Source organism: Bubalus kerabau, chromosome 19 (genome assembly GCF_029407905.1).
Source record: "Bubalus kerabau isolate K-KA32 ecotype Philippines breed swamp buffalo chromosome 19, PCC_UOA_SB_1v2, whole genome shotgun sequence".
NCBI classification, from domain to species: Eukaryota; Metazoa; Chordata; class Mammalia; order Artiodactyla; family Bovidae; genus Bubalus; species Bubalus kerabau.
Window position 1 is genome coordinate 50,390,372 of NC_073642.1, and position 27,691 is coordinate 50,418,062.

Genomic DNA, 27,691 nt, shown 5'->3' on the forward strand with positions numbered 1-27,691 from the left:
TGTCAGTTGCTTCATTTGCTATTATTCTCTCCCATTCTGAAGGCTGTCTTTTCAGCTTACTAATAGTTTCCTTTGATGTGCAGAAGCTTTTAAGGTTAATTAGGTCCCATTTGTTTATTTTTGCTTTTATTTCCAATATTTTGGGAGGTGGGTCATGGAGGATCCTGCTGTGATGTATGTCGGAGAGTGTTTTACCTATGTTCTCCTCTAGGAGTTTTATAGTTTCTGGTCTTACGTTTACATCTTTAATCCATTTTGAGTTTATTTTTGTGTATGGTGTTAGAAAGTGTTCTAGTTTCATTCTTTTACAAGTGGTTGACCAGATTTCCCAGCACCACTTGTTAAAGAGATTGTCTTTAATCCATTGTATATTCTTGCCTCCTTTGTCAAAGATAAAGTGTCCATATGTGCGTGGATTGATCTCTGGGCTTTCTATTTTGTTCCATTGATCTATATTTCTGTCTTTGTGCCAGTACCATACTGTCTTGATAACTGTGGCTTTGTAGTAGAGCCTGAAGTCAGGTAGGTTGATTCCTCCAGTTCCATTCTTCTTTCTCAAGATCGCTTTGGCTATTCGAGGTTTTTTGTATTTCCATACAAATTGTGAAATTATTTGTTCTAGCTCTGTGAAGAATACTGTTGGTAGCTTGATAGGGATTGCATTGAATCTATAAATTGCTTTGGGTAGTCTTTGGAATGTGCTTCTATGTTGAGATTGTGGGAAAAGTCTAAATTGCTGAAACTTGCCAGTCTTTCTAATGAAATCTTTTCATCTAATATAAACATCCCTAGGGACCACTTTTGACTTTGTTTCTTATCCTATGTACTTGAGAAAGTTTACTCTCTAGGTCAAGATATTTTCTAACCCTGAAAGTAGATTTTCCCTGTTTTATATCCAAAAATGAAATGACATATTTTAGGTTATTGGAAAAGACAATTGAATATACATTTTCATTAGAATTCTGCAGTCATGGTGGAATTTGAAGGAGATTAATGAAAACTCCAATACTTTGGTCACCTCATGCAAAGAGTTGACTCATAGGAAAAGACCCTGATGCTGGGAGGGATTGAGGGCAGGAGGAGAAGGGGACGACAGAGGATGAGATGGCTGGATGGCATCACCAACTCAATGGACATGAGTTTGAGTGAACTCTGGGAGTTGGTCATGGACAGGGAGGCCTGGCATGCTGCGATTCATGCGGTCGCAAAGGGTCGGACATGACTGAGTAACTGAACTGAATGAAAACTGGCAAATATGATATATCTTTAATCTGGGAGACAAAATAACATATAAAAATTACTAATGCAAACATCAAATATACATAAAATTGCTAAAGAAAATGGCAAGTTTCTGTCTGCCTCCAAAGATTAGGGCTTTCTTCCAAACTGCAAAACACCTTTGAGTTCAGTTCAGTTCAGTCACTCAGTTGTGTCCGACTCTTTGCGACTCCATGAATTGCAGTACGTCAGGCCTCCCTGTCCATCACCAACTCCCGGAGTTCACTCAAACTCATGTCCATCGAGTCGGTGATGCCATCCAGCCATCTCATCCTCTGTCGTTCCCTTCTCCTCCTGCCCCCAATCCCTCCCAGCATCAGGGTCTTTTCCAATGAGTCAACTCTTTGCATGAGGTGGCCAAAGTACTGGAGTTTCAGCTTTAGCATCATTCCTTCCAAAGAACACCCAAGACTGATCTCTTTTAGAATGGGCTGGTTGGATCTCCTTGCAGTCCAAGGGACTCTCAAGAGTCTTCTCCAACACCACAGTTCAAAAGCATCAATTCTTCAGTGCTCAGCTTTCTTCACAGTCCAACTCTCACATCCATACATGACCACTGGAAAAACCATAGCCTTGACTAGACAGACTTTTGTTGGCAAAGTAATGTCTCTGCTTTTTAATATGCTATCTAGGCTGGTTATAACTTTCCTTCCAAGGAGTGTCTTTTAATTTCATGGCTGCAGTCACCATCTGCAGTGATTTTGGAGCCCCCAAAAATAAAGTCTGACACTGTTGCTACTGTTTCCCCATCTATTTCCCATGAAGTGATGGGACCAGATGCCGTGATCTTCATTTTCTGAATGTTGAGCTTTAAGCCAACTTTTTCACTCTCCTCTTTCACTTTCATGAAGAGGCTGTTTAGTTCCTCCTCACTTTCTGCCATAAGGATGGTGTCATCTGCATATCTGAGGTTATTGATGTTTCTCCTGGCAATCTTGATTCCAGCTTGTGCTTCTTCCAGCCCAGCATTTCTCATAATGTACTCTGCATATAAGTTAAATAAGCAGGGTGACAATATACAGCCTTGAGGTACTCCTTTTCCTATTTGGAACCAGTCTGTTGTTCCATGTCCAGTTCTAACTGTTGCTTCCTGACCTGCATATACCCTTTAGCTCATATTAAAATTGATATGAACATTATATATACATATATTAGAATGGCTAATCTTTGAGCATCCATCTTGACTGTTTAAAGATATTTCAACACTTGTTTGAAATGATTAAAAATTAATACCATACTATTATGATATTTGGAGAAGGCAATGGCACCCCACTCCAGTACTCTTGCCTGGAAAATCCCGTGGACGGAGGAGCCTGGTGGGCTGCAGTCCATGGGGTCGCTAGGAGTTGGACACAACTGAGTGACTTCACTTTCACTTTTCACTTTCCTGCATTGGAGAAGGAGGTGGCAACCCACTCCAGTGTTCTTGCCCGGAGAATCCCAGGGATGGAGGGGCCTGGTGGGCTGCCGTCTATGGGGTCGCACAGAGTTGGACACGACTGAAGTGACTTAGCAGCAGCAGCAGCATTATGATATTTAAGAGTCTCATACAACACAATAAAACATGAAAATGAGTGTTTGTAATATGTCATATAAATGTAAAACATAAAAATTTATTCCTTAGTATTTTAAGTTAGCAGTTTAGAAAATTTTATTAGTCAGTCTGACACTTAAGCCAGTGTTATAATTGGGGTTATGAATTTGCCCTCTATTAATCCCACTGTATGTAAAATACAACTGGTCAGAGGGCGTTTGCACTTAATCAAGTGTGGTTTGTGGATAACGCAGGAGAGCAGAGTTTATACTGACCAGTTGAAAGGGTGTGATCTCAAGTGGATCCCTGCATTTCTGTCTTCCTTTCCTTATCACTAGCCAGTGTGGCTACACAGCCCGGACTGCACAGTTGACAGTGCAGATTATCAGACAAAGACATTACTGAAATGTTTGCTCAATTCTGTCTGGAATAGACAGACATATGTAAGTCCTGTACTTCTCATTCCTAAATAAACAACCAAGGCGTGATGAGTCATCTTACTACTACACAGCAATCATCTGTCATAAGAGTAGGCCTTGCAGTGCACCTAAGCTGTCTTTCCTGTAAATAAAACTTCAATCATATTTGTCTACTTATTACAAGAAAATTTTGAGAATAAATGAAAAATATGAGGAATATATATATGGTATATGTTTGTATATATATAGTGTGTGAGTATATATATATATATATAGTATATATAGTTGGACTTTCCTGGTAGCTCAGTGGTAAAGAATCTGCTTGCTAATACAGGGGACATGTGTTCAATCCCTGGGTCAGGAAGATCCCCTGGAGAAGGAAATGGCAACCCCCTCCAGTATTCTTGCCTGGGAAATCCCATTAGAGAGAGGAGCCTGATGGGCTACCATCCATGGGATCACAAAAGAGTTGGACACGACTCAGCAACTAAACAACAGTAAAACAATGGTGTATATAAACAACAAATATTTTAAAATCTTTAAATGGTGTTTTCCTTTCCACATAAAATTGATGTCTGAGAGAAAACCTACAGGGTTTTCCTGACTAAAAAAATCATCTTTTAACTGTTTTCCTTAAGATATGCAATTTTAACTACAAATGTAGAATATGTAGAAGGCACTCACTCTTCATCTTATCATGGTCTTTCCAAACATATTATCTATTCCTTCTAGAAGTTTATACTTTAGCAATGAAGTATATTTGTACATATATAATTATGTACACATGCTGCTGCTGCTGCTAAGTCACTTCAGTCCTGTCCGACTCTGTGCGACCCCATAGACGGCAGCCCAACAGGCTCCCCCGTCCCTGGGATTCTCCAGGCAAGAACACTGGAGTGGGTTGCCATTTCCTTCTCCAATGCATGAAAGTGAAAAGTGAAAGTGAAGTCTCTCAATCGTGTCTGACCCTCAGCGACCCCATGGACTGCAGCCTTCCAGGCTCCTCCGTCCATGGGATTTGCCAGGCAACAGTACTGGAGTGGGGTGCCACTGCCTTCTCCACCACATCCATACATATGTGTGTGTGAATGAGGTTTTCAACAAGCCCTCTACGTAAAAGAACTTTTCTGAATTGTCAATAGTTTGCTTTTCCTAAAATAATGTTTTTAATGCCATAGTTGTAAAGCATTTGAGCTGTAACTAGTCAGCAATATATGATTTAATTTCTATTTTCATTTCTTTGCTTTCTTGGGTGAAACATTTCCTATTTAAATCAGATAAGCATTTTCTGATGTGCCAGGGTTTTACCTAATTAACTGGGCATATGGTGGCTTAATTCACCTATTCATCTCCTGCCCCGCTTTCAGACGTGTCCTAATAGCAATCATTGTTTCCACATCTTATGAACTGAGCTTCCTGAGCCTACATCTCCATTTTAAAAAAACCCAAAGCCTGTGGTATAATATCCAAGCTGCTACTGGAAAGGATTAGAATGTGTAAACAGAATAAGGACACATCTTTTAATATAATCTTTGAAATTTAAACAGCTATTGCCAGTGAAAAGAGTAATTTCCTTCTGCTTGCCTCTAAAGATTAGTACTCTGTTTCAAACAGCAAACAAGAAAGACTCTTACGTTGCTACTTTTGATTAGGAAAAGCAGTCACAAGCAGATGAAAGATCAGAACAAACCTCTAAAAATACTCTTTTCTTCACCGGCAATGGAACTTGGTAGCTTTGAACCAATTAAAGATGTTTTTCATTGTAAGTCTCTACTTCTTGGGTGTCGAATATCAATTCAAAGCTGGGTTGAAAATCCAGGAATGTGCATAAATCTCATACTGGCTCAAGTAGGTCCAAAATATTCCAGCCACTCATTGAGGCAGTGAGAGCCATGTTTTCATCTCAGTCTGAGATGTCTTAAGCTGCCAAGACACTAGAAGGGCAATTTTATCCCAAGACGTCGTTCATAACACAGATGCCAGAGTCAGCCACTGACATCCCTGGCTAGTCCTGTGGAACTCCAGTTAACAGCTGGCTGCTTGGCTTGCCAAAGCAATCCACAGTTTTTTGAACTCCCGCCTTTCTTCTGGCTTCCAGCCTTTGCAAAAAGAAAGAAAGCATATAGTCATTCCATTTTTACAGTTGCAAAGAAAATCAGAAGCTGGCAAGTAAGGATGATTTGCGGGTTGAAAGAAGGAAGATATGTTTTCAATGATATAATCAAGGACACCATTAGCCTGGAGCAGGGCTTCTCAGGTGGCGCTAGTGGTAAAGAATCCACCTGCCAGTGCAGGAGACACAAGAGACACGGGTTAGATCCCTAGGTTGGAAAGATCCTCTGGAGTAGGTAGGAAATGACAACCCATTTAGTATTCTTGCCTGGAAAATTCTGTGGACAGAGGAGCCTAGCAGACTACAGTCCATGTGGCCCCAGAGAATTGGACACAAATGAGCATGCACAAACATACCTAAGAGCAAACAAATAAAAGGAGCCCATTTCTTGAAGTTATAGGCTCTTAGGAGCAAGGCTGGGCTATCAGATATCATTTATGTATGAAAAAATAAGGTTCTCATCCTGCTGGTAGAGAGACATAGCCTTGCACATCCCTCCTCACCCTTGTGACCATCGTGTGTGTAGAACCTGAATCTTAGAGCCAGTGGGTTGCATGAGGGGACATTGGAGGAAGGTGGTCAAATGTTACAAACTTTCAGTTATAAGATAAATAAATACTAGAGATGTCATGGATGACGTGATGACCCTAGCTAACACTGCTGTATGATACATAGGGAGGTTAAGACAGTAAATCTTAAAATGGATCCCAAGGAAAAAGTTTTTTCATCTTTCTTTTCTTTTTATTGTATCTATATGAGAAGACTGCTATTAGCTGAATCTACTACGGTAATAATTTCACAAAATATGAAAATCAAACCATCATGCTGTATGTCTTAGATGTATACATGATCTGTGAAAATTATTTCTCAATAAAACTGAAAAAAAATTGCATCAGAAACAGTGCTGGACCAAAAAGATGGCAGAGACTGTAGGGAAATGGCAGCCAATTTAGAATGACTGGCAGAGACAGAGATTACTGGGAAAAATATAGCCCACATCTTACAAAAAGAAAAGAAGGATTCTAACATGATCTGATTGGGATTTTACTGTTATGATACATTTAGCTTTACTTTAAGCCAATGGGTTTATAAGAAATATAAAAACATTCCCAAATTAGACCCTAATGCTTAAAAATAGGTCAACATATTTCAATGGCTTGTAAGGCCAATGAGCGTGCTTGTCTTAATTCCAGCCATATCATCAGTATCTAGTATGCTATTGGTACAAAATAAAGGTTCAATAAATACTACTGGCAGGAAGAAGGAAGGAGGGGATTAAAAAATGTGGGAGGGAGAGAGGAAAAGAGAAGGCGTGAAAGACTTAGAAAGCTTCTAAAAACGTGATGCAAAATGCCAGGCTGGATGAAGTACAAACTGAGATCAAGAGTTCTGGTAAAAAGTATCAATAACATCAGATACTCAGATACCACCACCCTTATTGCAGAAAGGGAAGAGAAACTGAAGGCCTCTTGATGAAAGTGAAAGAGGACAGCGAAAAAGCTGGCTTAAAACTCAACATTCAGAAAACTAAGATCATGGCATCTGGTCCCATCACTTCATGGCAAATAGATGGGGAAACAATGGAAACAGTGACAGACCTTATTTTTTGGGGCTCCAAAATCACTGCAGATGGTAACTGCAGCCATGAAATTAAAAGACCCTTGCTCCTTGAAAGAAAAGTTATGACCAACCTAGACAACATATTCAAAAGCAGAGACATTACTTTGCCAACAAAGGTCCATCTAGTTATGGTTTTTCCAGTGGTCATGTATGGATATGAGAGTTGGACTATAAAGAAAGCTGAGCACTGAAGAATTGATGCTTTAGAACTGTAGGCTGGAGAAGACTCTTGAGAGTCCCTTGGACTGCAAGGAGGTCCAACTGACCAATCCTGAAGGAAATCAGTCCTGAATATTCATCAGAAGGACTGATGCTGAAACTGAAACTTCAGTACTTTGGGCACCTGATGCAAAGAACTGACTCATTGGAAAAGACCCTGATGCTGGGAAAGATTGAAGGCAGGAGGAGAAGGGGACGACAGAGGATAAGATGGCTGGATGGCATCACTGACTCTATGGACGTGAGTTTGAGTAAGCTCTGGGAGTTGGTGATGGACAGGGAGGCCTGGCGTGCTGCAGTCCATGGGGTTGCAGAGTGGAACATGACTGAGCGACTAAACTAAACTGAACTGAAAAACAGGATAACATTTAGAAACTAGAGCTAACTAGATTTTTGAAATTTGTAGCATAGCTTTTCACCTGCAGGTTTATATGTAATTTTAGCACAAAAGATAAAGATCACAATTTTGATCCACCTGTTCCTGTTAAAATAATTATTTTACTGAGGGGAAAAATGAATGCACTAAAAGCAAAGTGTCATCTGGGAATCCTGAGTGAGGCTCATAATATGCAACAATAACTAAAAATTCAAAGGCCAGATGGCCTATAACAAGGAAGATAAAATAGTTGTTATAGGGATTAGATGAAAATCAACAGAACATTATAGCCAAAAGCCACAAAATTGATAGCAGCAGTACCTAGAGGGGAAAAATATTTATTTAAATGTTGAAAGTTTTGGATTCCAAAATAGGCTACACTTTATTTTCCAAATAATCTATTTTATTCTAATTTTACTTTAAGTAAATTATGTTTGTTGGTTACCTATTAACATGTCAGGAACCCTAGTTGAAAAAAACAAAACTTGCTAACAACTACAAATATATCAGGGAAGTGAACTAGAACTCAGAAATATTAGGGTAAAAGTAAAAATTGGCCACTTTGACACAGAAGCAACAAGAATTCAAGTTGCAGCTGGTGTTGTGGGATGTCCTGGGATATGATTTAATGCATAAAAGAAAGTACTTGGATAGATAATGAAAAACTTGTCTCAAGAGGGATTTTATCTATAAAATTTTATAGGTAAAATTGTATGTACTAGAATTACAAGACAAAGGCAAGGACACTGGCTCAGAATTGAGTGATCTAAGGTCAGAATCTGCCTATGACCCTAGTGGCATTAGAAAACCAGACCTCATCAAAGCCGCACAGTATAGATCGCTGCAACCTTAATGATATTTACTAATGATGTAGTTGTGAGTAGTCAATGTATTTTCAGTGAGATATCTGAACTGGAACAATGTGAGGTGCCATTTAAGGAAGTAATAACTGCCATAGTCACTACTATTGCTGTACTTGAATTAGGAATTTTCTTTATATTGATAAACTCTGCAGATAAAAAGCAGGGTAACAGCAGGAGTAAAGGGGAAAGAGTGTGCATGTAGAAAATTGTTGTGCAGTAAGGCTAACTGGGGAGAAGGCAATGGCACCCCACTCTAGTACTCTTGCCTGGAGAATCCCATGGCTGGAGGAGCCTGGTGGGCTGCAGTCCATGGGGTCGCTGGGGGTCAGACACGACTGAGCAACTTCACTTTCACTTTTCACTTTCATGCATTGGAGAAGGAAACGGCAACGCACTCCAGTGTTCTTGCCTGGAGAATGCCAGGGATGGGGGAGCCTGGTGGGCTGCCGTCTATGGGGTCACACAGAGTTGGAAACAACTGAAGCGACTTAGCAGCAGCAGCAGCAAGGCTAACTGGATTGGCTTCCTATGTGGGTCAGTGGTAAAGAACCTGCTTGCCAATGCAGGATTTGCCAGAGATGTAGATTCAATCCCTGGCTTAGGAAGATCCCCTGGAGGAAGAAATGGCAACCCATTCCAGTATTCTTGCCTGGATAATTCCATGGTCAGAGGAGCCTGGTGGGCTATTGTCCATGCGGTTGCAAAGAGTTATGCATGACTGAGCTATGGAGCACACACACACAAGGCTAACTGGTAACAGAATTCCACTGAACTGTTTAAACCCAGTAAAAATTGTTTTCTTTGGGGGAAAAGTTTTTCAATGCCAGACCCCGGAGAAGAACAAACATCTTGACTTTCAACACACCAAAGTTTCCCATATAATGTTCTATTAACTTCCTTCCTTTGTGGTTGACATCTTAACACAAAGATATTATTGAATAGACATTCAACAATACTGTAAAAATGAAATACATCACAGAATCCTTACAGACAAGATAAACTTGTACTGGACATCTAGCTTTTATACAAAGTCTCTCAAAATAGAAATTATTGGGGATGTTCTACCATGGGAGATGATTTGTTTTTACTTCCTGCTAGAGCTGCCGGCTTACATCTGGTCAACCTATGCTGTGTAGGTGTATGTACATCTATGTGGAAAGGTATGGAAATTTTTTAATCTGTTAAAGAAAAATTCTGAAGCCATTTGTGAGTTAAGTGTGCATTCCTGACATGAAATTTAAAATGTAAATACTTATTTCATTTTTTTAACTGATGGTTTTCCCCTCTGTGGCAGCGGTGGTCTTTGGCCACACAATACAGGAGGCATCTGAGACCATGGCAATAGCGGAACGCCACACACTTTAGATTTATGCTCTCGAGTAGTTTGTATGCCATTTGTCTTTTTGACTGAACGCTGCACGCTGGCACAGTATTAGATTGTGTGAGCACATCAAAGAGATATAAGATATTATTCTTGTCCCCCAGGCCTGAGTTGTCTTACTGCACTTTGCTCAAATGAAAACATAATGAAACCCCTGAGTTGGTTAACTTTCGGGGTAGAGTAGCATGCTTTTCTTTTCTTAGGATCTCACAAAAGATTTCAGTTCACTCATTCCCCTCAGATAGAAGGATTGAACGGCCTGCAAATGGATTTAGGGGGAGAAAGCAGTTTGAGCAAGGTGGGGGCCTCTCAGCATTTCATTGAGAAGAGTGAAGTGATTCGAGATAAGGTGTTGAAAGCCTGTAAAGCTCACCTACGACAAAGGCAAGAGCACATTTATTTGTGATTTCTAGCCTGCAGTTCTGTGGCATAGATTCCTGATGCATTTTTATAGATTTTATTGGCTGCCTTTAAATGCTTTTTTGAGAATCAATAGTCATTCCTTTTCAAACTTTTATAATTTGTTGAAATTGTCTAAGGCAGAGGGCAAGTTTGGGATGTGATGAGGGATGGGGTGGGGTCCTACACATATTTTACATGCTGTGAGCTACGTTGAATGATTTTTAAGGTATCATGTCACAGACACATATCAAGATAATGATTCTGGGTCTCACAAATGGAAAGAAGATAAACGACCTGCATATTAGCATAGAAAGAAATATGGAGTCCATTCCTAATAGGGAATACTTTGTCGATATGCATATTAGCATTATGAGTATTATTAAAACACTGGAGGGAGTTTAAAGTAGGGGCAGACAATAGGCATTTATTTGCTAAGTTATACTCAGTATTCAACAAGGAGAAAAAGAGAAGATGAGTCTGGAAGTATGGATGGGAAAAACTGAGGAAATTTACTGTTTTAGTAAAACTATTATCATAAGGGGTCAGGAGCAAGGAGGAAAGTTAGCAATCAAGTGGGTGTAGACTCTTGAGGGAGGCAAAATTGTAGTCTGTAAGGGAGTATGTAAATATAATGTAAACATAGAGTATTTGCACTTAGTGGCATTTTCTGATTTTCAAAATTCAGCTTTGGCACCTGACTATGATCTGAGGTTTTATTTTTATTTCTTTCATCACTCACATTTTAATTTTAAAAGTTTTAGTGGTTGAAGCATAACTTGATAAAATATTTTCTGAGGCCTCACAGTCAGAAGTTAAAGCCACAAGCTTCTGAAATCTTCAATAATTTTATGCTAAGTACTTGGGAACATGAGCTCTTCATTTGAATTAAGGATGGAGATGTTTCTGGGAATAATGAGCCACTTGTTATTGGTCTCCTGGCCAAAATCAAACCAAATGGACTATGAAATGATTGTGTTCATAAAAAGACATGTAATAAAGGCCAGTGTGAGTATAATAGGAAATTTTCACTATCTACAGAACCAGTAGAAATGTTATGTTAATGGATCTGTATACTGGATTGCTTTTTAAACTCTATATGTGCTTTAAATGACCATGTTATTGTATCTTTAGACTTAAGATTGAACAGAGTTCTGTAATAATGTTTCATTCCTGAAAATAAAATGAGTCCTTTCCCTATTTTCCTATAGAAATGCTTTAAGCTTATATGTATTAACTAGATTTTTAATATTGTTTTGTTTCCTGTTGAGAGCTTTTATTCAGGAAAATGTAAGCTTAAGATGTTCATTTATTGGGCAATTTAGTTGAGGACAAGTTATACTTAGAGTATTTTAAAATAGAAAATGACTCCTAGCCCTCTCGTTCACTTCATTAGACTGGAGGGAAAAAAAAAGAACTAAAACTTATCCAGATTTCACAGACACATTTTTTAAAATTTCATGCAACAGATTCTTTATAACATTAGAAAATGTGTTCCAAGCAAGAGCTATTGGAATGGAATTTTCAAAGTCTTAAGGTTTAGAACACACACTTTAATACTGTCACAATTCATGGTAAAGTGAGCTAATAAATGCTTTGTGGATCACAAGTGCACATAAATTGAGCATTTGTTGCCTCTACCCAGTTTATAATATAAGAAGGGAAAAGGGCCTGCTCTAGGGTAAACTCTAAAGAAATGGTCTGAACCATTGTAACTTTTTGATCATTGGAATCACCAGGCTGGGTTTATTTATTTTCTCTATTAGCTGCATTTCTTCTCATCAGTATCACCCCTCACCCTACTCCCAACCCATCTGATGCCCTTAAACAAATTCTTAATTGGGCATCACATTGAATTATCTCATTGCATTATATTTCATTATCTTCTAGAGAATTTTCATGAGCATAGAATTGATATTAGAAGTTCTGATTCCTACTTCTAAAACTATGCATTCTATTCCTAGGTGGGTTTATTGTGAAGTTAATAGAAAGCTTAAGCTTCAGATTCCTTTGCTTCTCATGAGAGGGGTTTTAGTAATATATTCATGTGGTTGAACACTTCTGTAAATTTTCAGAAATGAAGTATTTTATTTTTAAAAATGAGGTATAGCTAATTTACAATGCTGTGTTAGCTTCAGGTGTATTTTGAGCAAAGTGATTGGAATATATACATATTCTTTATTTTTTTTTCTATTTGCATTTTATTTTATTTTTATTTATTTATTTATTTTTTTTGAAGATTTTAAATTTTATTTTATTTTTAAACTTTACATAATCTGCCACAGGTATACATGTGTTCCCCATCCTGAACATATTCTTTAGAAATAAAGTATTTTAAGTGCAATTAGTTAGGCCCCACTATCTTTGAAGGGCTTCCCCGATGGCTCAGCAGTAAGAGAATCCACCTGCAATGCAGGGGATGTGGGAGATGAAGGTTCAGTCCCTGGGTTGGGAAGATCCCTTGACAGAGGAAATGGCAACCCACTCCAGTGTTCTTGCCTGGAAAATCCCATGGACAGAGAAGCCTGGAAGGCTAGTCCATAGGGTTGTAAGAAGTCAGACATGACTGAGCACAGCACACACCATCTTTTATAACACTGGTTTCCTGCTTATTATACTTTTTCTTTACTCAGATGTATTGGAATGGGATGTGTGGGTTATAGCCAAAGAGATGATGAGCTTACTGGAATATATTTATGGTTTATGGTCCTTTTCATTTACTATTTGTTTATTTATTTCTGGCTATCCTGGTGGAGGAATGGTGTCCAGAAACACTTTTGCACCTGCTGTGCTGATTTGCCTGACTTATGAGCCTAAAGTTTAGAGCCAGGAATCTCACTATAATGTGAACATGTTCTATATCCCTGGGTAATGAAAGTATATGCACAGTAGAAGAGAAACTAATATTGAGCTATATAGTGGCAAAGGGGTACCCATTTCCAATAATTGGCACACTAGCTAATGTTTTCAATTCGAAGGATATTTAATATTAGCCACTGCACAGTAAAACTTGAAATACTGCGAAGCTGTATAATTTATATATGAAAGAAACTTGAGAGTTTCCCAAATTTGACAACAATCATAAATATTTAAATATTATAATCATGAATAAACTATGAAGTGGAAACATTTCTAAATTGTCAGTATTGAAAATTAAAATAAAAATTCAATATTATGAAAATAAATTTTGATCTCAACTATGTTGGAGGAAAGAGTTTCATATCTCAGATGTTGTTGGCCTTTTATTCTATTTAATATAGAAAAATGAGAGATTGTTATAATTACGATAAAGGGTAGTAAGAGTGGAAAGAACAGTTGGTTGCAAGTCATAATAAATGGTTTCTAGTAGGAAGGTGTTTTATTTGCTGAGAGACAGAAAAGTCTCCATTTTCACATGTTACTTAGAAGGGATTCTTTTCTAGGAAATGTTAGGTCAAAAAGACTAACATTAATTTTCACATCAGGAGAAGCAGGCATTGATCCTAGTTGGATTATGAAATAACATTTGAAAGTGAAAATGATAATGAAAGAAAAACAAATTATGTAGTCAAAAAATTGTATAAGCAACACTTAGGAGTAACAGGATAAAAATTAAAGAATAAAGATTCAGGGAAGTAATTGAAAATAAAAATATTTTTTACTTTAGGAAGAAGCCGAAGTGAAGTGAGATAGAAAGCAAGGTAGACAAGAAAAGAAAAATTAGTGATAGTAGCAATTTGAGTAACTTTGGACATTAATGGAGAAGCCGGAAAAATTAGACAGTACTTAAAACAACAGGATTTTTAAGCACTGCAGTATCTGTGTCACTGTGAGATGTATCAAAACTTTTTAATAAATCCACATACCTATGATCACTTAATCTATGCAAAGGAGGCAAGACAAAATGTATTAAAAACAGCAAATGGTGTTTGGAAGACTGGACAACCACATGCAAATCAATGAATTTAGAATATTCCCTTATACTATGTACAAAAATAAACTAAACAAATGGTTTAAAGACCTAAATTTAAGACATGATAGCATAAAACTCCTAGAACAGAATATAGGCAAAAAAATTCTTGGGCATAAATCATAGCAATATTTTCTTAGATCAGTTTCTGAAGGCCAAAAATAAAAAGCAAAAATAATCAGTTCAGACCTAATCAAACTTAGAAGTTTTTGCAGAGCAAAAGAAACCATCAACAAAATGAAAAGACAGCTTATGGAATGGGAGAAAATATTTGCAAACAATGCTACAAATAAGGGGTTGATATCCAATACAAAGAGCTCTTAAAACTCAATATCAAAAAAGGAAACAACCCAATGGAAAAATGGGAAGAAGACCTAAACAGACACTTCTCCAAAAAGACAGATGACCCACAGGCAGATGAAAAAGTGCTCAACATTGTTATTTATTCAGTTCAGTTCAGTCACTCAGTCGTGTTAGACTCTTTGTGACCCCATGAATTGCAGCACGCTAGGCCTCCCTGTCCATCACCAACTCCCGGAGTTCACTCAAACTCATGCCCATTGAGTCGGTGATGCCATCCAGCCATCTCATCCTCTGTTGTCCCCTTCTCCTCCTGCCCCCAATCCCTCCCAGCATCAGATTCTTTTCCAATGAGTCAACTCTTCGCATGAGGTGGCCAAAGTATTGGAGTTTCAGCTTTAGTTTTCAGTCCTTCCAAAGAATACCAAGGGCTGATCTCCTTTAGAATGGACTGGTTGGATCTCCTTGCAGTCCAAGGGACTCTCAAGAGTCTTCTCCAACACTACAGTTCAAAAGCATCAATTCTTCAGCACTCAGCCTTCTTCACAGTCCAACTCTCACATCCATACAGGACCACAGGAAAAACGATAGCCTTGACTAGATGGACCTTGGTTGGCAAAGTAATGTCTCTGCTTTTGAATATGCTATCTAGGTTGGTCATAACTTTCCTTCCAAGGAGTAAGCCTCTTTTAATTTCATGGCTGCAGTCACCATCTGCAGTGATTTTGGAGCCCCAAAAAGTAAAGTCTGACACTGTTTCCACTGTTTCCCCATCTAATTCCCATGAAGTGATGGGACCAGATGCCATGATCTTAGTTTTCTGAATGTTGAGCTTTAAGCCAACTTTTTCACTCTCCACTTTCACTTTCATCAAGAGGCTTTTTAGTTCCTCTTCACTTTCTGCCATAAGGGTGGTGTCATCTGCATATCTGAGGTTATTGATATTTCTCCCGGCAATCTTGATTCCAGCTTGTGTTTCTTCCAGCCCAGCGTTTCTCATGATGTACTCTGCATATAAGTTAAATAAGCAGGGTGACAATATACAACCTTGACATACTCCTTTTTCTATTTGGAACCAGTTTGTTGTTCCATGTCCAGTTCTAACTGTTGCTTCCTGACCTGCATATAGGTTTCTGAAGAGGCAGGTCAGGTGGTCTGGTTATTCCCATCTCTTTCAGAATTTTCCACAGTTTATTGTGATCCACACAGTCAAAGTCCAGTTCTAACTGTTGCTTCCTGACCTTAATATAGATTTCTCAAGAGGTAGGTCAGATGGTCTGGTATTCCCATTTCTTTCAGAATTTTCCACAGTTTATTGTGATCCACACAGTCAAAGGCTTTGGCATAGTCAATAAAGCAGAAATAGATGTTTTTATGGAACTCTCTTGCTTTTTCCATAATCCAGGGGATGTTGGCAATTTGATCTCTGGTTCCTCTGCCTTTTCTAAAACCAGCTTGAACATCAGGAAGGTCACAGTTCACATATTGCTGAAGCCTGGCTTGGAGAATTTTGAGCATTACTTTACTAGCATGTGAGATGAGTGCAATTGTGCTGTAGTTTGAGCATGTTTGGCATGCCTTTCTTAAAAGCAAATCAAAGTTACTATGAAGTTTCACCTTGCACCTGTCAGAATGGCTGTTATCAAAAAGTCTACAAAAAATAAATTCTGAGAAGGGTATGGAGAAAAGGGAACCCTCTACACTATTGGTGGTAATGGAAAACAGTATATAGGGTCCTTAAAAAAAATAGAGCCACAATGTGATTTAACAGTGCCGCTCATGGGCACATGGCCAGAAAAAATCATAACTCAAAGAGATACATGAACCCCACTGTACATTGAGCACTATTTACAACAGTCAGGGCATGGAAGCAACCTAGGTGTCCATTGACAAAGGAAAGGATAAAGAAGATGTGGTACATATATACAGTGGAATATTACTCAGCCATGGAAAAAGAATGAAATAACATCATTTGCAGCAACATGGGTGGACTTAAGAGATTGTCATACTGAGTGAAGGAAGTCTGACACAGAGAGACAAATATCATATCACTTGTGGAATCTAAAAGAAAGGGTGGAAACAAACTTATTTATAAAACAGAAGTAGAGTCACAAAGGTAAACAGCTTATGGTTACAAGGAAATGAGAGGGGAGGGATAAATTGGGAGATTGGGATTGACATATACATGCTATTAGATATAAAATAGGAAACAAGAACCTGCTAAACTTGTATACTCCACTCAATACTCTGTAATGACCTATATGGGAAAGAATCTTGAAAATAAGAGTGCATATATGTATCTGTATAACTGACTCACTTTGTTGAATACCTGAAACTAATAGAACATTGTAAGTCAAATATACCCCAAGAAAATGTTTTAAAAATTAAAAAAGGATACATCAACCCCATTGTTCATAGCAGCACTATTTATAATAACCAAGATATGGAAACAACCCAAGTGCCATGAATAGACAATTGGTTTAAGAATATGCAGTATATTTACCTATATACCTGACCTGTGATACATGCAATGGAATATTACTCAGCCATAAAAAGAATTAAATGTTGGCATTTGCAGCAACATGGATAGACACAAATAATATCATTCTAAGTGAAATAAGTTAGAGAAAGACAAATAGTATATGATATCACCTATGGAATCTAAAAATATACAGATAATTAGAAATACAGGTTGACAGATACAAACTACTATACATAAAATAGATGTGCAGTAAGGATTTACTGTATAGTATAAGGAACTATATGGGCTTCCCTTGTGGCTCAGCTGGTAAAGAATCCACCTGTAATGGAGGAGACCTGCATTCGATCCCTGGGTTGGGAAGATCCCCTGGAGAAGGGAAAGGCTAACCATTCCAGTATTCTGGCCTGGAGACCCTGATGCTGGGAAAGATTGAAGGTGGGAGGAGAAGGAGATGACAGAGGATGAGATGGTTAGATGGCATCACCGACTCAATGGACATGAGTTTGAGTAAACTCTGGGAGTTGGTGATGGGCAGGGAGGCCTGGTGTGCTGTAGTCCATGGGGTCGCAAAGAGTCAGACATGATGGAGTGACTGAACTGAATAAGGAACTATATTCAATATCTTATAATTACCTATAAGAAAAAAATGATCTGAAAAATATATATTAACTGAATCACTTTGTTATATATCTGAAACTAATACAATATTATAACTATAACTATAAAAAATAAGCAACATGGTAATAGTGTTAAAGAACATGTTGACTAGACTTATATGAAAGTATATCTTTTGTCATTTGGTATTCCCTCATTTGGGAAAGAATCCTAAAATGCAAATGCTAGAAAAGAGTAAATGTATACATAATTCTAGATACTGATACATTTCTGTCAATAAAGGTTGCACAGTTTTAGATTCTTACCAATAGTCTGTGAGGAGTGCTTGTTTCACACCAGTAGAGCATGTCAAATTTCTGGATGTTTCAATATGTAAATGGGAATTTATATCTCATGGTATAAATTATACATTTCTCTGATAGAAAAGTTGGTCATCTTTTAATGTATTTAAGGACTATTGACATGTCATTTTATTGAGAACTGTATGCTACACCTCTTGCACATTTTTATACCAGGTTATTGATTTTTTCTTTCCTATTTAAATTTTTTTTTTATGTAAAGGAAGCACTAATTTTTCTTCTGTGATGCAAGGTACAATATTTTTCACCAATTTGTCATTTGTTTAAATCTATATGTGTATATTTGTATGTATATATACCTTTACATATGTGTTACTTTGGTCATAGTATTTTGATTTATATAGTTAAATTTAACCTTTACTTTCCTTATTGCTTCTAAGTATTGAGACATAAGACATCTTCTAGTCAAAGCTATGGTTTTTCTAGTAGTCATGTATTGATATGGGAGTTGTACTATAAAGAAACCTGAGCACTGAAGGATTGATGCTTTTGAACTGTGGTGTTGGAGAAGACTCTTGAGAGTCCCTTGAACTGCAAAGAGATGAAACCAATCAATCCTAAAGGAAATCAGTCATGAATATTCATTGGAAGGACTGATGCTGAAACTCCAATATTTTGGCCATCTTATGTGAAGAACTGACTCATTTGAAAAGACCTTGATGCTGGGAAAGATTGAAGGTAGGAGGAGATGGGGATGACAGAGGATGAGATGGTTGCATGGTGTCACTGACTCAATGGACACAAATTTGAGCAAGCTCCGGGAGTTGGTGATGGACAGGAAGGCCTGGCATGCTGCGGTCCATGGGGTCACAAAGAGTTGGACACAACTGAATGACTGAATTGAAATGAAGACATTTTCTGTATTTAAGCTTGTAGAGAAATTCATCCACGTATTATTTTTATACTTTTTCCCCCAATGGCTCAAGCGATAAAGAACCTGCCTACAATATGTGTGTTTTTTATTTTAATGTTTGATAGCTAGTTAATTTGGGATTTATCCTGGGGTGTGATATGAGAAATGGATCCAGTTTTTTTCTTTTTGATTATCCTCAAACCATTTATTTAAAAAATTGACCTTATCCTTAATAGTTTGGGAAGCCTCCTTTATCATATGTTAAATTCCCATATGCAGCTGGGTATATTTCTGGCATTTTCTATTCTTTTCTATGGTTCTTTATATTTATACACCAGTTCCACATGGTTTTAGGGCTTCCCTGGTGGCTCAGAGGATAAAGAAACTGCCTGCAATGCAGGAACCTTGTGTTCGATCCCTGGGTCAGGAAGATCCCCTGGAGAAGGGTATGGCTACCCACTCCAGTATTCTTGCCTGGAGAATCCCACAGACAGAGGGGCGTCGTGGGCTATAGCCCATGGGATTGCAAAGAGTCATACGTGGCTGAGCAACTAACACATAACACGCTGTTTTATTTATAGAGACTTTGTATTCCATTTAATGATTAATGAGGCTACTCTGTTAACACTGTTCTTGTTCTCCAAAAATTTTCCAGTTATCCTAACTTGTCTGTTCTTTCAAAGAAACTTGGACTCATGTTAAACTTAATATATATTAACTTAGGAAAGATAGTTATCTTTATGAGTTATCAAGTGTTACCACAACAAAGTACCATAAACTGAATGACTTTAAACAACACACAATTTTGTGTCATAGTCCTAGAAGCTAGAAATCCAAACTCAAAGTGTAGTAGGTCCATCCCCTCTTTAAAAGCCTCTAGGGAAAGAACCTTTAGTTTCTGGTGTTTGCCAGCCATCCTTGGTGTTCCCTGGTTTATAGAATCATCACTCCAGTTTCTCCCTTGGTCATCACATGGCTTTTTTCTTTCCTTATGTCTCTGTTTTCTCTTCTTAGAAGAACACCAGTCATATTGGATTAAGACCCATCCTAATGACTAACTTGATTAGAGTTTAATTCTAAATAAGGCTACATTCATTCACAGGTTCCAGGCGGTAGGACTTGAACATATCTTTTTGAGGGACAGAGATTCTTTGTGACATTGTACTCCTATCTTAGAAAATGGAGTGCCAACTTACTCATTGATTTCACCATTGTAAATGAAGCCTATTATATTTTTTTGTATGCATGAAGCTTTTTGAGTCTTGTGTGCTGATATATAACTTGCCATTTATAAAATTCTATACCTAATTGTGGCAAAATGAAAGTACACATTTGTAAGTTTGAACTGACCGATTGTTGCAATAAATTATTTTACCTTCTCCTTTGCAATCGTAATATCTATCTTCCTTTCTTTTGTCTAATTGCACTTGTGGGTACGTTCAACATAGTGTTAAACATCAGTGGAGAAATCGGGTAGCTTTTCATTTTTTCCTGACTTTTTTATTAAGATGCTAGATTTTGAGTTAAGAGGTGTGTGTGTGAGTGTGTATGTGTGTGTGTAAAGATGCTCAACATCACTCATTATCAGAGAAATGCAAATCAAAACCACTATGAGGTACCATTTCACACCAGTCAGAATGGCTGTGATCCAAAAGTCTACAAGTAATAAATGCTGGAGAGGGTGTGGAGAAAAGGGAACCCTCTTACACTGTTGGTGGGAATGCAAACTAGAACAGCCACTATGGAGAACAGTGTGGAGATTCCTTAAAAAACTGGAAATAGAACTGCCTTACGATCCAGCAATCCCACTGCTGGGCATACACACTGAGGAAACCAGAAGGGAAAGAGACACGTGTACCCCAATGTTCATCACAGCACTGTTTATAATAGCCAGGACATGGAAGCAACCTAGATGTCCATCAGCAGATGAATGGATAAGCAAGCTGTGGTACATATACACTATGGAGTATTACTCAGCCATTAAAAAGAATACATTTGAATCAGTTCTAATGAGGTGGATGAAACTGGATCCTATTATACAGAGTGAAGTAAGCCAGAAGGAAAAACACCAATACAGTATACTAACGCATATATATGGAATTTAGAAAGATGGTAACAATAACCCTGTGTACGAGACAGCAAAAGAGACACTGATGTATAGAACAGTCTTATGGACTCTGTGGGAGAGGGAGAGGGTGGGAAGATTTGGGAGAATGGCATTGAAACATGTAAAATATCATGTATGAAACGAGTCGCCAGTCCAGGTTCGATGCACGATACTGGATGCTTGGGGCTGGTGCACTGGGACGACCCAGAGGGAGGGTATGGGGAGGGAGGAGGGAGGAGGGTTCAGGGTGGGGAACACATGTATACCTGTGGCGGATTCATTTTGATATTTGTCAAAACTAATACAATTATGTAAAGTTTAAAAATAAAATAAAATAAAAAAAAATACTTTACGTGAACACCTCTATAGTTTTCTTTATCAGGTTTTGAGAACTGTGTTACATACATTTCATAAAAGTAAGTTTGAATGTTTTCCTCAAGTTTTCTATGATCTAGACTAATTTAAATTTTATTTTATATGTAAGCATTTCTTAATGATAATTGTTATAAAATCATATGGGCCTGATGCTGGGAGAACTCTTTAATCTCTTACTATCTATTCTATTGCCTTTATTCAGTCTAAGCCTTTTGTCTCTACTGGAGTCAATTTTGAAAGGTAGTTTTCTACCTTTCAAAAATACCCATTTATTCTCTCTTCAACTTTATTTATAAAACTGTATAAAATACAAAATGTATTTCCATCTTAACATTAAGTCTTTCAAGTCATCTGAATATTGGATGGTCTTCCATTTATTTAGTTCTCTTAAAATTATGTTCAACAATGTTTTGTAGATTTTAATACTTCTTTAAAAGTATACATCTTATACTTCTTTAAAAGTATATATCTTATACTTCTTTAAATTTAATCCTAAGTGTTTTGTTATGTTTGCTGCTACCATGAATGGAATTGCTTTCTTAATTGCATTTTGATTGGTCTACTGCTAGAGCATAGAAATTAAGTGTATATAGATCTCATATCCTACACCTTTGCTAAATTTATTAATTAGTTCTAGGATTATTTTTTCTATATTATTCAAGATTTTCTGTGTGCAAGAGCACATCATCTATGAATAGGTTTTCTTCTTCCTTTCCAATTTGAATGCCTTTTATTTCTTTTTTGCCTAATTCCTATGGCTAGAACATCCAGGTGAGAGTGGGTATCTTGTTCCTAACTTTATTTTATTTATTTTTTTTTTGACTCAATAAAAACATTTATTATTCTTATGTTTTGACTTGTTCTGTAAATTCTTTTGGATTTTTCTTTCTTTTTAAAGGGAAATTATTCAATATTTTACCACTAAATATAGTGATAGTTGTGGGTTTTCAAGATAGCAAGTATCAGGGTGAGGGAGTCATTTTATTTTCTATCCAGTCTTGTATTCCAGCAGAAAGTTCTGCGTGGTCATGGTGAATAATCTTTTTGCTGGATTTGGTTTGTTATTAGTATTTAGTTGAACTTTTGGTCTGTAGCTTTCTTGTGACACCTTTGTCTAGTTTACTTCTATTTTTTAGAAAACTTTAAGTAGGATTAGTTCCTCTCTAAACTTTTGAGAGAATTCACCAGTAAAGTCATCTGGGTGTGGGATTTTATTTGGGATGGTTTTGTATTAGTGTTCTTTTGCTGCTGTAATCACAAATGTAATGGCTTAAGGAGCACAAATATATTATTTTACAATTCTGTAGGTTAGAAATTCAGCATACGTCTAAAATCACCATGAGCTAAAATCAAGGTGTTGGCAGTAATCCCTATGAGTAGAGCTGTAGACATGCTGTTCTTAGGAAAGGATCAGTATCAAAAATTTTCAGTGAAGAAATTCTTTAGAATAGCACATGTTACACATATGTCAACATTAAGTCTAACACTGTTTATCATGGTTCATGTTAGTTATTGGCATATATCCATTTTACAGCCAAATTTTGAGTAGTATTTGAAGTGAAACACTGATTGGCATAAATCTTATCATATAGTCGCACTGAAAAGACCTAATTAATAAATTTAGTATGGAAACTATATAGAAAAAATACAGAATTTTGAGTCATAGTAGACTCAGTTTAGGTCTTGACCTAACCTGTGATATTTTTATGAACTCAAATTCCCAAATCTTTCTGTAATTCAGGATTTCTGTTTATAAAAAAAATCTGTTTATAAAACAATCTCTGTTTATAAAGATTCTGTGAGGGTATCATGCCAACAATTAGTAGAGCGCCTGAATGCAGTACATGCCCAGTAAATGATAGCTTTTTGATGTTACTAGCTAAAGGAACCTTACTTTCCCAGCACAGGATGATATCAAAGTTTCTTTGTATCTGGATTTCTAAACTATCAACCTGCTTAGTGATGTTTACTTTAGCATCCATGGAGAGGCACATGTGCGTAACTGTTTCTCATACTCTTGAATTCTTTTTCCGAGTCATTGCTCATGTTCAACCACATATTCACCTTCCTCACTCACTCTGAAAACTTGTAGACTACCTGATTATAAGAATTTACAAGTTTCACCAGGCAGAAAATAATTTCTTTTTCTTCAGGATTGATTGATAGTTTTTTTTTATTATGCATCCCTTTTCTCTCTGTGGTTTCTTTTATTAATGAGAACATAGTGGCAATTGTATGTGATTTACTGTTACTATACATTCCTAAATTACTTCATAGGTCTGGTAGATTAGCCTTGGTCTTTTATGCTTACATCTACTAATAGTCTTGCTAAACATTCAAAAGTTGATAAATTTGTCATTTTCAGTGACAATTTCCCCTTCCTATTTTCCAATTCTCCCTCTAGTATAATTTTGCAGTAGCAAGTTTCCTGTTTTTCATTGTAGCAGTCAGAGGGACCTATGCTTTTTCCATCAACTTTCTGGTAGAAAGAGTGTGGAGTGTGTGCACTTAATCTGGGCTTGATTTTCGGAACATCTGTGTCCAGAACAGAATTTGCAGCAACTGAGGCAAAATCAAGTGAAGTGAAGTGAAGTCACTCAGTCGTGTCTGACTCTTTGCAACCCCATGGATGGTAGCCTACCAGGCTCCGCAGTCCATGGGATTTTCCAGGCAAGAATACTGGCGTGGGCTGCCATTTCCTTCTCCAGGGGATCCTCCCAACCCAGGGATCGAACCTGGGTCTCCTGCATTGCAGACAGACGCTTTACCATCTGAGCCACCAGGAAGAAGCGAAATCAAAGTGATGGCTAAAATGCACTCATTTGTGCACTCAGTGTGCCAAGTAGTGGTGGAAGCATTGTTCTGGGTCAGTTTTGCTTTTGGCCTTCTAGAGTTGCTTTGCTTTTTGGTCATTTTCCAAAATGTTTCTTTTTTTTTACCTAATATATCAGTGGTTGGTCTCCACTTAATGTAACAAAGAATCCCATTAGATGAAAAGCTTTTTGCATAATCTGGTCCCATCCTTCTTGATAGCTTCATCACCTCACTTGCCATTCCTAACTACCTACTTTGTGTTACAGTTGCACTGAATTTCATGCTACTTTATAAATAGTAAGTGCACAGTTTTCAGTAACATCTGTATTGGCTTTCTGTTATTGCCATAACAAATTATGAAAAATTTAATGGCTTAATCTGCACAAGATTTTATGTTACAATTCTATAGGTTACAAATCTAATCCAGGTATCACTGTACTAAAATAAAGACATCCACAGGGCTACTCTCCTTTCTGTCTTCTCTGCGGCATGATATATTTACTTACTTATTTGAGTTGTTGGGGGAACTTAGTCCCTTGTGGTTTCAGGACTTCGGTCCCTTTTTCTCACTGGCTATAAACTAAGGGTCATTCTCAGCTTCTACAGGCCACAGACTACTTACAGCTAATGTTCCCCTTCATTCATCTTCGAAGCCAGTAATGGCAGTCCAAGTCCTTGTCATCTGTCTGAGTCCTCTTCCATCATCATATCTTTCTTTGACCACAGCCAGGAAATAATTTTCCTGGAGAAATTATACTGTTAAATATATATGTATATATATGTAGGAAGGACAGTTTGCTTCTCATAGGTCCCAGTATAGGGTAGTCGCTCAATCATGTCTAACTCTTTGCGACCCCATGGACTATAACCTTCCTTTATATATATTTATATATATATATATATTTTTTTTTTACAGTATAATTTCTCTATCTCAGATTCCATATTCTTAATCACATCTGTAGTCTCTATTGGTGTATAAATTAACATATTCACAAGCTCCAGGCATTAGAACATGGATATCTTGGGGGAATATTATTCTACCTACTATGGTCTACCTTCTGGCTCCAAAACATTCACATTCTTCCCATATAAAAAATATATACAACACATCCCAATATCCTCAAAAGTCTTAATGCATTACAGCATCAACTTAAAGGCCAACGTCTTATCTGTATCTCATAAAGTAAAAATTCTATATATCATCATCTGTATTATCTAAATTAGATATATTTGAGACTCTCTGATAATCTCTTCCTGGTATAGTTTCTCCCCATCTATGGGCTTGTGAAACTAAAGAACAAATTATCTGCTCCCATAATACACGGTGAGATAGGAATAGGTTAATATTTTCATATATGTGGTTCATAAATGGATAAAATGGAAGGAAAAAAGTACTTACCAGTCCCAAAAACTTTTGAAACTCAGCCTGGCAAACTCTGTTAGATTTCAAGAGCTGGGGATAATGCTGTATGTTTCATCATTCAACTGTCTAGGCTTGAGCATCTCCCATCTGAGTCCTGTTTTTTTCATGAAAAATATCAAGTGTTTGCAGCTGGGTAGCTTTATTAGCCTGTTTCCTGCCATTAATATTTGGAGCATGAGAGGGTACACAGCTACACCCTTCTTTCATTTTCTACTCTCTGTCCTTTTCAGTCCAAGTTGGTGGTGTTTCTTCTTGCATAAAGTGCTTGAAACCTTGTGAATCTCCTATTTATGCCACAGAGATTCCTGTCCAGGAGCTCTGCAGGATTAGGGTGGAACGAGCCACACCTGCTTTCCATAGCGATCTGAAGACAGTGGCCCTGGACTGTGTGTTTCTTGGGACTCCCTTCCAGACCTGCTGCTCTTAGGAATCTTTTCCTGTCTGTGCCTTCCTGAACTCCTGAAAGTCTCCAGTGTTTGTAAGAGATGGTATCATCTAGCGACTCTTACTGTGAGAACACGGGAGTCCCTGCCCTTACGTTTACAGACGTGCTGGAAATAAGGACACTCCAGGTTTGACGAGTCTCTCTGGCAGATTGGAGACCTCGCGGGAAGAAACCTCCACCCAGACGTGGTTGGTCGGCTGCTGTCCCGAGGGGTGTTTTGCCTTCCGCTGTCCATGATCATTTATGGACCAACCGTTAGATGAACATTTCGGCCCTTTTCGTCTACAGCACCTGGACCTGTCGAACTCTGTGATCGATGTCTCTACCTGCACAGCCTTCTGTCTCACTGTTCCAAGTTGCTGAATCTCAGCCTGGAAGGCCTCTGGCTTTCAGACCCCATTGTCGATAATCTTGCTCAAAATACAGATTTACTGCGACTAAACCTTTCTGGGTGTTCTGGATTCTCTGAATCTGTCCTGAAGACTTTGCTGAGCAGCTCTTCCAGATTGGATGAGCTGAACCTCTCTTGGTGCTGTGACTTCACTGAAAAGCATGTACAGGTGGTTGTTGCACACATGTCAGAGACCATCATCCAGCTGAATCTCAGCGAATATCGAAAGAATCTGCAGAGGTTAGATGTCTCTACCTTAGTTGGAAGATGTCCCAGTCTTGTCCACCTAGACTTAAGCGATAGTGTCATGCTGAAAACAACTGCTTTCCAGAATTTTAACAACTCGACTACCTCCAACACCTATCACTCAGTTGGTGCTTTAACATAATACCCGAAACTTTACTTGAATTTGGAAAAATTCCCACATTAAAAACACTACAAGTCTTTGAAACTGTGGCAGACAGTACTCTTCAACTGTTAAAGAAAGCCCTCCTTCATTTACAGGTTAATTGCTCTCATTTCACCACCATCGCCAGGTTGACCATTGGCAACAAGAAGAACCAAGAGACATGAGGCATCAAATGCCAGCTGTCACTGGAGAAGCCCAGGTGTCTATGAAGCCTCTATTGCAAGATGGTGTCTCCTCTTTTCTTTCAACATGGCAAGTAGGCAGGAAGCCCAATTGTGGAGAGCTCAGCTATTTTTATTCTTGGTTTTCCATTGCCTTCTTTCTACTATGTTAGAGAATCATTAGAGAGAAAACTATGAAGTTTTGCTTTTTAGAAATGACTAGGAAAGCTTTTATCACTGCTATACCCTTAACAGCCTAAGCTCTATGCTTTTTGAAATTTTGGGGAGAGTGAGCCTGTAATTTCAAGATACCTTCAATAGCAAAATTTGAACCACATCTTCCAAGTGTCCTTTTTTTGTAAATCTATTTAGAATCAAGCTTAAAAAACCACCAGCAAATCATTTTCATAGCCTATATGGCAACCGAACTTTCTTCTATTTAATTTTTCAGCACTGCTTTATTATAAGATATAGGTTGCAAAAAACAATAAGGTATTTGTATTGTAAGCTGAAAAGAATGAGAATCATAGAGTAGATTTGCAGCAATCTCTTCTGAGGATAGTAAGAAAAATATACATTTCAAGTGTACCTTTAGATTAGCAATTGTATTGATGGAAACAAATATGCCCAGGTCATTCACCTTAAAACCTAAATAAAGAAACAATCAGCCAACCAGAGGTATAGAACTAGTATACATTTCAAAGATTCAAGAGACAGTTTTCTATTACAGTTTAACCTGGGGTATCCTCTAATGCACATTAATGAAGTCTCCTTTATGTACAGTTTCCCCCCTGGAGGAGGAAATG

At 37.7% G+C, this 27,691-nt stretch overlaps 2 pseudogenes; both read left to right on the plus strand.

Moving 5' to 3' along the window:
* The window catches only part of LOC129634132 (elongation factor 1-alpha 1-like), a 364,634-nt pseudogene that overhangs the window by 284,140 nt on the left and 52,803 nt on the right, over positions 1-27,691 (plus strand).
* On the plus strand, positions 9,489-26,888 carry LOC129633936 (S-phase kinase-associated protein 2-like; annotated as a pseudogene).